The sequence below is a fragment of the Cetorhinus maximus genome, chromosome 19 (genome assembly GCF_964194155.1).
Source record: "Cetorhinus maximus chromosome 19, sCetMax3.hap1.1, whole genome shotgun sequence".
Taxonomy (NCBI): Eukaryota; Metazoa; Chordata; class Chondrichthyes; order Lamniformes; family Cetorhinidae; genus Cetorhinus; species Cetorhinus maximus.
Window position 1 is genome coordinate 5,528,502 of NC_135897.1, and position 8,391 is coordinate 5,536,892.

Consider the following 8,391-nt stretch of genomic DNA (forward strand, 5'->3'; position numbering starts at 1 on the left):
CAACTAATACAAATGACTGATTCAAACGGTTGCCTGGTGCATTGGAGTTGAGATCTCGTGTGCAGTTGCTTAGCTCTCATAGAATCATAGAATAACAGATTAGTTACAGCGCAGAAGGAAGCCATTCAGCCTGTTCTCTCCATGCCAGCTCGCTGCAAGACCATCACAGCTAGTCATAGTCACCCACCCTTTCCCCGTAGACCTGCAAATCTTTGAATTCAGGAGCTTATCAACCCCCTTTCAACAGCCACAATTGAATCTTTCTCCACCACCTTTTCTGATAGTGTAATCCAGACCTTAAGCCCTTGTTGCGTAAAATGTTTTTTCTCTTGTCACCTTTGATTCTTTTGTCAATGTTGTGCTTTCTAGTTCTTGACCCTTCCACCAATGGGCAGTTTCTCTATCTGCTCTTTCTGAACTCCTCATGATTTTGAATGCCTCTATGAAATCTCTTCATAACCTTCTCTTTTCTAAGGAGAACAACCCTGGCTTCTCCAACCTATCCATATGACTAAAGCCCCTCACCCCCAAAAATATTCTTATTAATCTTTTCTACACCCTCTACAAAGCCTTCACATCCTTCCAAAGGTGCAGTCTCCAGAATTGAACACAATATTCCAGTTCCAGAACCTCCTTCCTTTAGTACTGTATGCCTCTATTTATAAAGCCCGGCATCCCACATGCCTTATTAACCACTTCCTCAACCTATCATGCCACCTTCAATGATTTGTGCACATATATCCCCAGGTCCTTCTGCTCTTACACCCACTTTAGAATTGTATCCTTTATTTGATATTGCCTTTCCTCAATCTTCCTACCAGAATGAATCACGTCACATTTCTCTGCATTAAATTTCACCTTCCACGTGTCTGCCCATTCCACCTGTTTGTCTCTGCCCTCTTGAATTCTATCACTATCCTCCTCACAGTCATCTCCAAATTTTTGAAATTGTGCTCTTTATACCCAAGTCTGGGTCATTAATATATATCAAGAAAAGTAGTAGTCCAAGTACTGACCCTTGGGGAACCCCAGTTCATCTTGTCCAAAAAACAAATATTCACCATACTCTCTGCTTCCTGTCACTCAGTTAATTTTGTATCCATGCTGCCACTGTCCCTTTCATTCCATGGGCTTCAATTTTGCTAGCAAGTTTATTATGTGGCTCTTTATCAAATGCCTTTTGGAAGTCCATAACTACCACATCAACTACAGCGCCTCCTTCAACTCTCCCTGTTATTTCATCACAATTTGCCTTCATCAAATATATGTTAGCTTTCCTTAATTAATTCACACTTTTCCAAATCACGGTTAATTTTGTCCTCGATTTACATTTCTAAAAGTGTTTCCACTATCGAAGTTCAATTGACTGGTCTGTAGATGCTGGGTATATACTTACAATAGAAGGCAGTGGGATAATTTGGGTGAATTGGAATCAAAGACAATAAAAGATCAAATAATGAGCTGCTTTTAAAGATAAGATGGTTTGGCTACAGTCAAGATACATTCCCAAGAGGGGGAATCACAGAATCACAGAATCACAATGCAGAAGAGGCCCTTCGGCCCATTGAGTCTGCACCGACACGTGAGAAACACCTGACCTACCTACCAAATCCCATTTACCAGCACTTAGCCCATAGCCTTAAATGTTATGATGTGTCAAGTGCACGTCCAGGTACTTTTTAAAGGATGTGAGGCAACCCGCCTCCACCACCCTCCCAGGCAGCCCATTCCAGACTGTCACCACCCTCTGGGCAAAAAAGTTTTTCCTCACATCCTCCCTAAACCTCCTGCCCCTCACCTTGAACTTATGTCCCCTCGTGACTGGCCCTTAACTAAGGGGAACAGCTGCTCCCTACCCACCCCGTCCATGCCCCTCATAATGTTGTACACCTCGGTCAGGTCACCCCTCAGTCTTCTCTGCTCCAACGAAAACTACCCAAGTCTATCCAACCTCTCTTCATAACTTAAATATTTCACCCCAGGCAACATCCTGGTGAATCTCCTCTGCACCCCCTCCAGTGCAATCACATCCTTCCTATAATGTGGCAACCAGAACTGCACACAGTACTCCAGCTGTGGCCTCACCAAGGTTCTATACAACTCCAAATGACCTCCCTACTTTTGTAATCTATGCCTCGATTGATAAAGACGAGTGTCCCATATGCCTTTTTCACCACCTCACTAACATGCCCCTCTGCCTTCAGAGATCTATGGACACACACACCAAGGTCCCTTTGTTCCTCAGAACTTCCTAGTGTCATGCCGTTCATTGAATATTTCCATGTCAGATCACTCCTTCCAAAGTGTATCACCTCACACTTTCCAGGGTTAAGTTCCATCTGCCACTTATCCATTTGACCATCCCAGGGGGCGGTAAACAAAGTCACAGCTTCCTGGATGATTTTGTGCAAGTGTGTAACTTTTTTAATTCTCCAGACCTCTGACACTTCCTCTGTATCTTAGGAGGATTGGAAGATTATGACCAATACATTCACAATTTCCACCCTTACTTTCCTTGGCTTTCTTGGATGCAACTGATCTGGTCCTAGTGACTTATCAACTATAGGTACTGCCAGCCTTTGTAACACCTTCACTTTATCAATTTTTTGCCCATCTAATGGGCTGATTTTTATATTTTACTATTTATATGCCTATAGGAGATATTTGGATTCCCTTTTATGTTAGCTGCCTGTCTCTTCTTATACTCTCTCTTTGCTGCTCTTGTTTCCTTTCTCACTTTCCGTCTGAACTTTTCATATTCAATGTCATTCTCACTTGTATTATCCACCTGACATTTATTATAATGCATCCTATTTCTGCTTCATCTTATTGATGAATCTCTTCCATCATCCAGGGAGCTCTGACTTTGTTTATCATCCCCCTTCTCCCTCTTGGGAATGTACCTTGACTGTAGCCGAACCAACTTACCTTTAAAACCAGCTCATTATTTGATTTTTTATTATCTTTGATTTCAATTCACCCAAGTTGTCCCACTGTCTTCTATTGGCAGGCAATTAGTAAAAGGATAGTGAGAGGATGGGTTGGGCTAATCAGGGACCAAAAAGAAGATTTACGTATGGAGGCAGGGGACATGGCTGAGGTATTAAATTAATATTTTTATTATTACCTTTACCAAGGAGGAAGATGCTGGCAAATGCATAATGAAAGAGGAAGTGGTTGCAATACTGGGACAGATCTGTTCTTAACGCACAGAATTTAGCTCTCCAGTTAAATATTTTTATTCTGGGTTGCTCTTTGTTCTTCTTCATATCTAATCTAAACCTTATTATACTATGATCATTGTTCCCTAAATGTTTCCCTACTGACACTTGACTCATTTGACCCACCTCTTTCCCCAGGACCAGATCCAGCAATTCCTCCTTGTGCCTGTTTCAGCTAAACAAAATAAGTGACAGCCATTCACTGGCTCATTCCTCAGGGCAATGCTTTGACCAATCAGGGTCGAATTTCACTGGTTTAAATTTCAAACAATGCTTGGCAGTTAACCGTCAGTCACCATCACTGGTGCATTTTCCATGGCAACACCTCTACCAATCAGATTCCACTTGCCAATCAGCACTCTCTTCACATACATTATAAATGGTTGCCATCCTCCTATATTTGTACTCTTGCAAAGTGTCCTGAAGACAAAAAGCTTTAACATGTCTCTTTTTTCAGCAATACTCAAGTTCCTCCTTCTTTGTTGTGCCAGAAACATACTGCTAAATCATGTGTTTAGGTCTAAAATCTTCTGCGTTTAGGAGCTGAGATCTCATGTAGAGGATGACTTCATCCAGCTCCAGATGAGCTGCTTCAAGCCCCAAACAAACTGTGTGAACAGGAACAGAAAGGAGTTGGCATATCACTTATATAATCCTATTTTGCCAAGCAATAGACCAAGGAAACAAAGAAACACTTCTGGACAATACTCAATACTATAGTACCAACCTCTGTTAACCATTGTCACCACATTCTGAGTCTCAGTTAAACCAGAAAGCACAGCAGATTGTTAAAGAAATATCGCTAGCAGAATGAAACTAACTAAGTCAGTGACTCCTAATGGTGGCATGACTGCTAACGGCAAGTTCTACTCTCTGGATTCAACATTCAGAATCCTTACCAATAATGAAGCTGTGTAGGATTGTATATGGCTGAGAAGTAGAGTAGGATAAGAGGTGAGGTGAGAGAGTGACTGCCCTTGACATCAAGGCAGCATTTGACTAAGTGTGGCATCAAGGAGCCCTAGCAATTTTGAAATCAATGGGAATCAGCTGGAAAATTCTCCACTGGTTGGAGTCATACCTAGCACAAAGGAAGATGGTTGTGATCATTGGAGGTCAGTCATCTCAGCTCCAGGACATCACTGCTGCAGTTCTTCAGGGTAGTGTCCTAGGCCCAACCATCTTCAACTGTTTCATCAATGACCCTCCACCATAAGGTCAGAAGTGGGGATGCTCACAGATGATTGCACAATGTTCAGCACCATTCATGACTCCTCAGATTCTGAAGCAGTCCATGTCTATATTCAACAAGGCCTAGACAATATCCAGTCTTGGACTAACAAGTGGAAAGTAACATTGGCACCACACAAGTGCTAGGCAATTACCATCTCCAACAAGAGAGAATCTAACCATCACCCCTTGATATTCAATGGCATTACTATCACTGAATACCCCACTATCAACATCCTGGGGGTTACCATTTACCAGAAACTGAACTAGACAAGAGCAGGTCAGAGGCTGGGAACTCTGCAGAGAGTAGCTCACCTTCTGACTCCCCTTAGCCTGTCCACCATCTACAAGGCACAAGTCAGGAGTGTGATGAAATACTCTCCACTTGCCTGGATGAGTCCGACAACACTCAAGAAGCTCAACACTATCAGGACAAAGCAACCTGCTTGATTGGCACCCCATCCACCATGTTCAACATTCACTCCCTCCACCACCAACACACAGTAGCAGCAGTGTGTACCATCTACAAGCTGCATTGCAGGAAATCACCAAGGTTCCTTCGAAAGCACCTTCTGAGATTGCGACCTCTACCACCTAGAAAGACAAGGGCAACAGATGCATGGGAGCACCTACAAGTTCCCCTCCCCAGGTGAACTCCAGATAGGTTTTTACAACAATCAGTGATAGTGTAATGGTCACCATTACTGACACTCACTTTATTTTCCAGATTTATTAATTGAATTTAAATTCCACCAGCTGTCATAGTGGGCTTTGAATCTCCGCAGAGCATTAGCACAGGTTTTGGGATTACTAGTCTAGTTATATTGCCACCCTGCCATCATCTCTCCTTTATTGCAGCATTGTTGGGTGTACCATCTCTGAGCTGAGACATTAAACAACAGCCAGGTCTACCCTCCCTGCTGAATGTAAAAGAACCCAAGGCACTATTCGAACAAGAAGAGGAGAGTGCCCCCGAATAACTGGACAACATTTATCCCTCAACCAACACCTAAGAACAGACTATCCGGTCATTTAACACATTGCTGTTTGTAAGACCTCGTGCACTAATTGCCTGCCACACTTTCTACATTATAATAGTGATTACACTTCAAAAAAAAGCACATTGGCTGTAAAACGTTTGGGATGTCCTGAGGTTGTGACAAATGACGAGCGACAGGTCAGCCTGTGGATGTACAAGAATTTAATTAGATTGTCATTATTTCAGTCATTAACAGAGAACTATCATTGTAGAACCAACTTCCTGTGAGTTTTGTAGTCGGTGATAGTTGGTTTTTATCCAAAGGATTAGCATGAAGCAGTGAGGCAACATAATTCCGTTTTTTTTGATCATACGTTGTAAATTTTGATCATAACTTTCTGGGAAAAGTTAACAGTTAAACACATTTCTTGTTTTTATGTTGCCCCATATTGTGACAAAGTAGGGGACACACAAAGTTCTAGAATCTAGGCTAGAACTAATTAGGATTATTGGTCAGAGTCACTGCAGTCTTCTCGAGCCTGTTTGATTGTCTTCAGGGAGAAATTTTCAAGAGTTTTCCCCCTCCTAAATTGGCCTAATGTTTTTGTCCCTTCTGTTTTCCCCTGTTCCTCAGGAGAGAGTGAGTTCCTGATTGAGACTCCACCATACCTGGTCGGATAGGCTGGATGGACTAGGTGATCTATTCCTGCCCTTTTACACGTGTTTACATTTGTTACCTGCTACCTTGTAAGAGGCAGGACGCTTTGGGCTCCCAGCGTGACTATAGGAAAACTATGGTTGCTATCTAGCCTGATATCTCCTTACTGGAGAGCATTCCACACCAGACAGGTCAACAAGGCTGGACAAGTTGGCTCACTGGTCAGCACACCAACTGTGGTCAACACTTGCAGATATCCCATCCCACTGTGAGGTTTCTAGAATTGTGCATTCCTTAGTGAAGAGCTGTCCAATATAAATACCCAAGAAAAACATCATGTCCTATTTATTTGGTCTGAGTGAGATTATTACTGAACTAGAAATAGCGATTTGGTTATCTGTGAAATGATTTCCATTGAGTTGTGTCCTGTTCTACAGCTTGTTGCAGACTTGTGTTTTCATCAATTAACTAAAATCTACATTCTTTTTGCCTTGCACTGGCTTTTTATATCCTCTTATTTGTTATTTGTACTTCCAAGTCAGTAGGGGAGCTATTGTCCAGCCATGGTTCTTGGCGGCAGGAATTGATCCAATTCACTCAAATGAAGGAACAAACCCTGTATTTCCTTGCAGTCTGAGATGTCATGTGTGGTGGGCACAGGATGATGAGAGCAAGTCAGTTTAAATCACATGAGAGAGGCTTAGCATAGGGTAAAAATCAAGCAGAATCTACAGATACCAGATCTCTACCCAAAAGAGAATCCATGAGCTATTTCCGATGGGAACACCTATGAGTGCCCATGGAAGACCCCTGGTCTATTAAGGAGGCAAGGTCAGTTTGCCCTACTGGAACTTGTGGGGGTCCCATCTTAATTGGGAATCAACCAGCATCCTGGCCATGTTAGAGCTCACCAGGGTCACTAGGCTGGGACCATTACAAAACCCAACTGGTTCACTAATGTTCTTTAGCCTGCCATCCTTACCTAGCTTGGAATCTACTTGACTCCAGTCCCACGTGGTTGACCTTAACTCCCTCAGAAATGGCCTGGAAAACCATTCAGTTTCAGGGCAAGTGAGGATAAACATTGCCTTTGTCAGTGCCGACCACATCCCTTGGAAGAAAAAGTGCTGAAATACTTTCAGCCACATTATTTTTGATTGGTGAGGGAAAATAAGGGGCAATTGCCCACAGACCTGTCACACTCAATGTCCACTGACACATATCCCCAGCAAACCATGTCAAGTTGGCAAGGTTTCTTGCCAGTGGAAATGTGGTATCATCACCGTTGTGCCAAAATTAACCCCAGCGACTGTTGAAAATGTATGCCCCATTTCTCACTGATCATTTTGTCAAATTATCCAAAAATGTTATTGCAAAGTGGACAATGAGCAATATGACAAAACATTTAGACCATTAGCAGTATGGCTGTCAACCATGCCCAACACATTTCCCGTACTTCTACGCTCACACCTTTCCCTCCCTTTGCCCTTTGTTCCTTTACATCTTTGTCATTTAATCTCTATATCCTATCCCAGATCTTCCCTTTTGTTCTTCCTCCTCCCCCCTTTCAATGCCATAAAACCCATCGTTTTTCTACCTTCTCTCAGTTCTGAAGAAAAGTCAAATTTGACTCGATATGTTAACTCTGTTTCTCTCTCCAATGATGTTGCCAGACCTGATGAGTATTTCCAGCACTTTCTGTTTTTATCATGACCTCACTGGCGTCTCAACAAAAGCAGCGCCATTCTTTCTATTCATTCTGATGAGTTTTTTTTGTGGTGGTAAGGCAAAGCGGGTGAGGTTGGAGCTGGTAGGTGGTTCATGGAGTCTTATACCTCACCTCAGTGGCCTATGGGTGGAAAACTTTGAGAACCACTGAGGCATAATCGCTCCTTGGAAGAACTTTGTGCTTCACAAAGTGACTCTGTGGAGTGTTCCTGGACAGTCATTTATATTCCTCCCTTTAGTTCACATCCTGGCTGGATTTTGTACATTGAACAATTGCTGTCCTTTGCGTTGGGATTCAGGCCCTCCATCTCTCTTCACTGTGCCTGATCTTCCCGTTAGCACTCTGCCTGCAGCGCGCTTCATGTTCAAACACTCACCCTGAAGATCTGTTCCATCATCTTCCTTGCGCACCTCATCGGCAATTCTGGTAATGCAGCATCCTCGTGAAACTATTCTCAGTGTTAGGGAAATATTCCACCTTGATGCTTGAACTGTCTTTCCCAAATATTGGTGACAATAGTTAACTTGTTAAAGGTTTGTATACCATCTGCCTGACACGAAGGAATCACATGGTC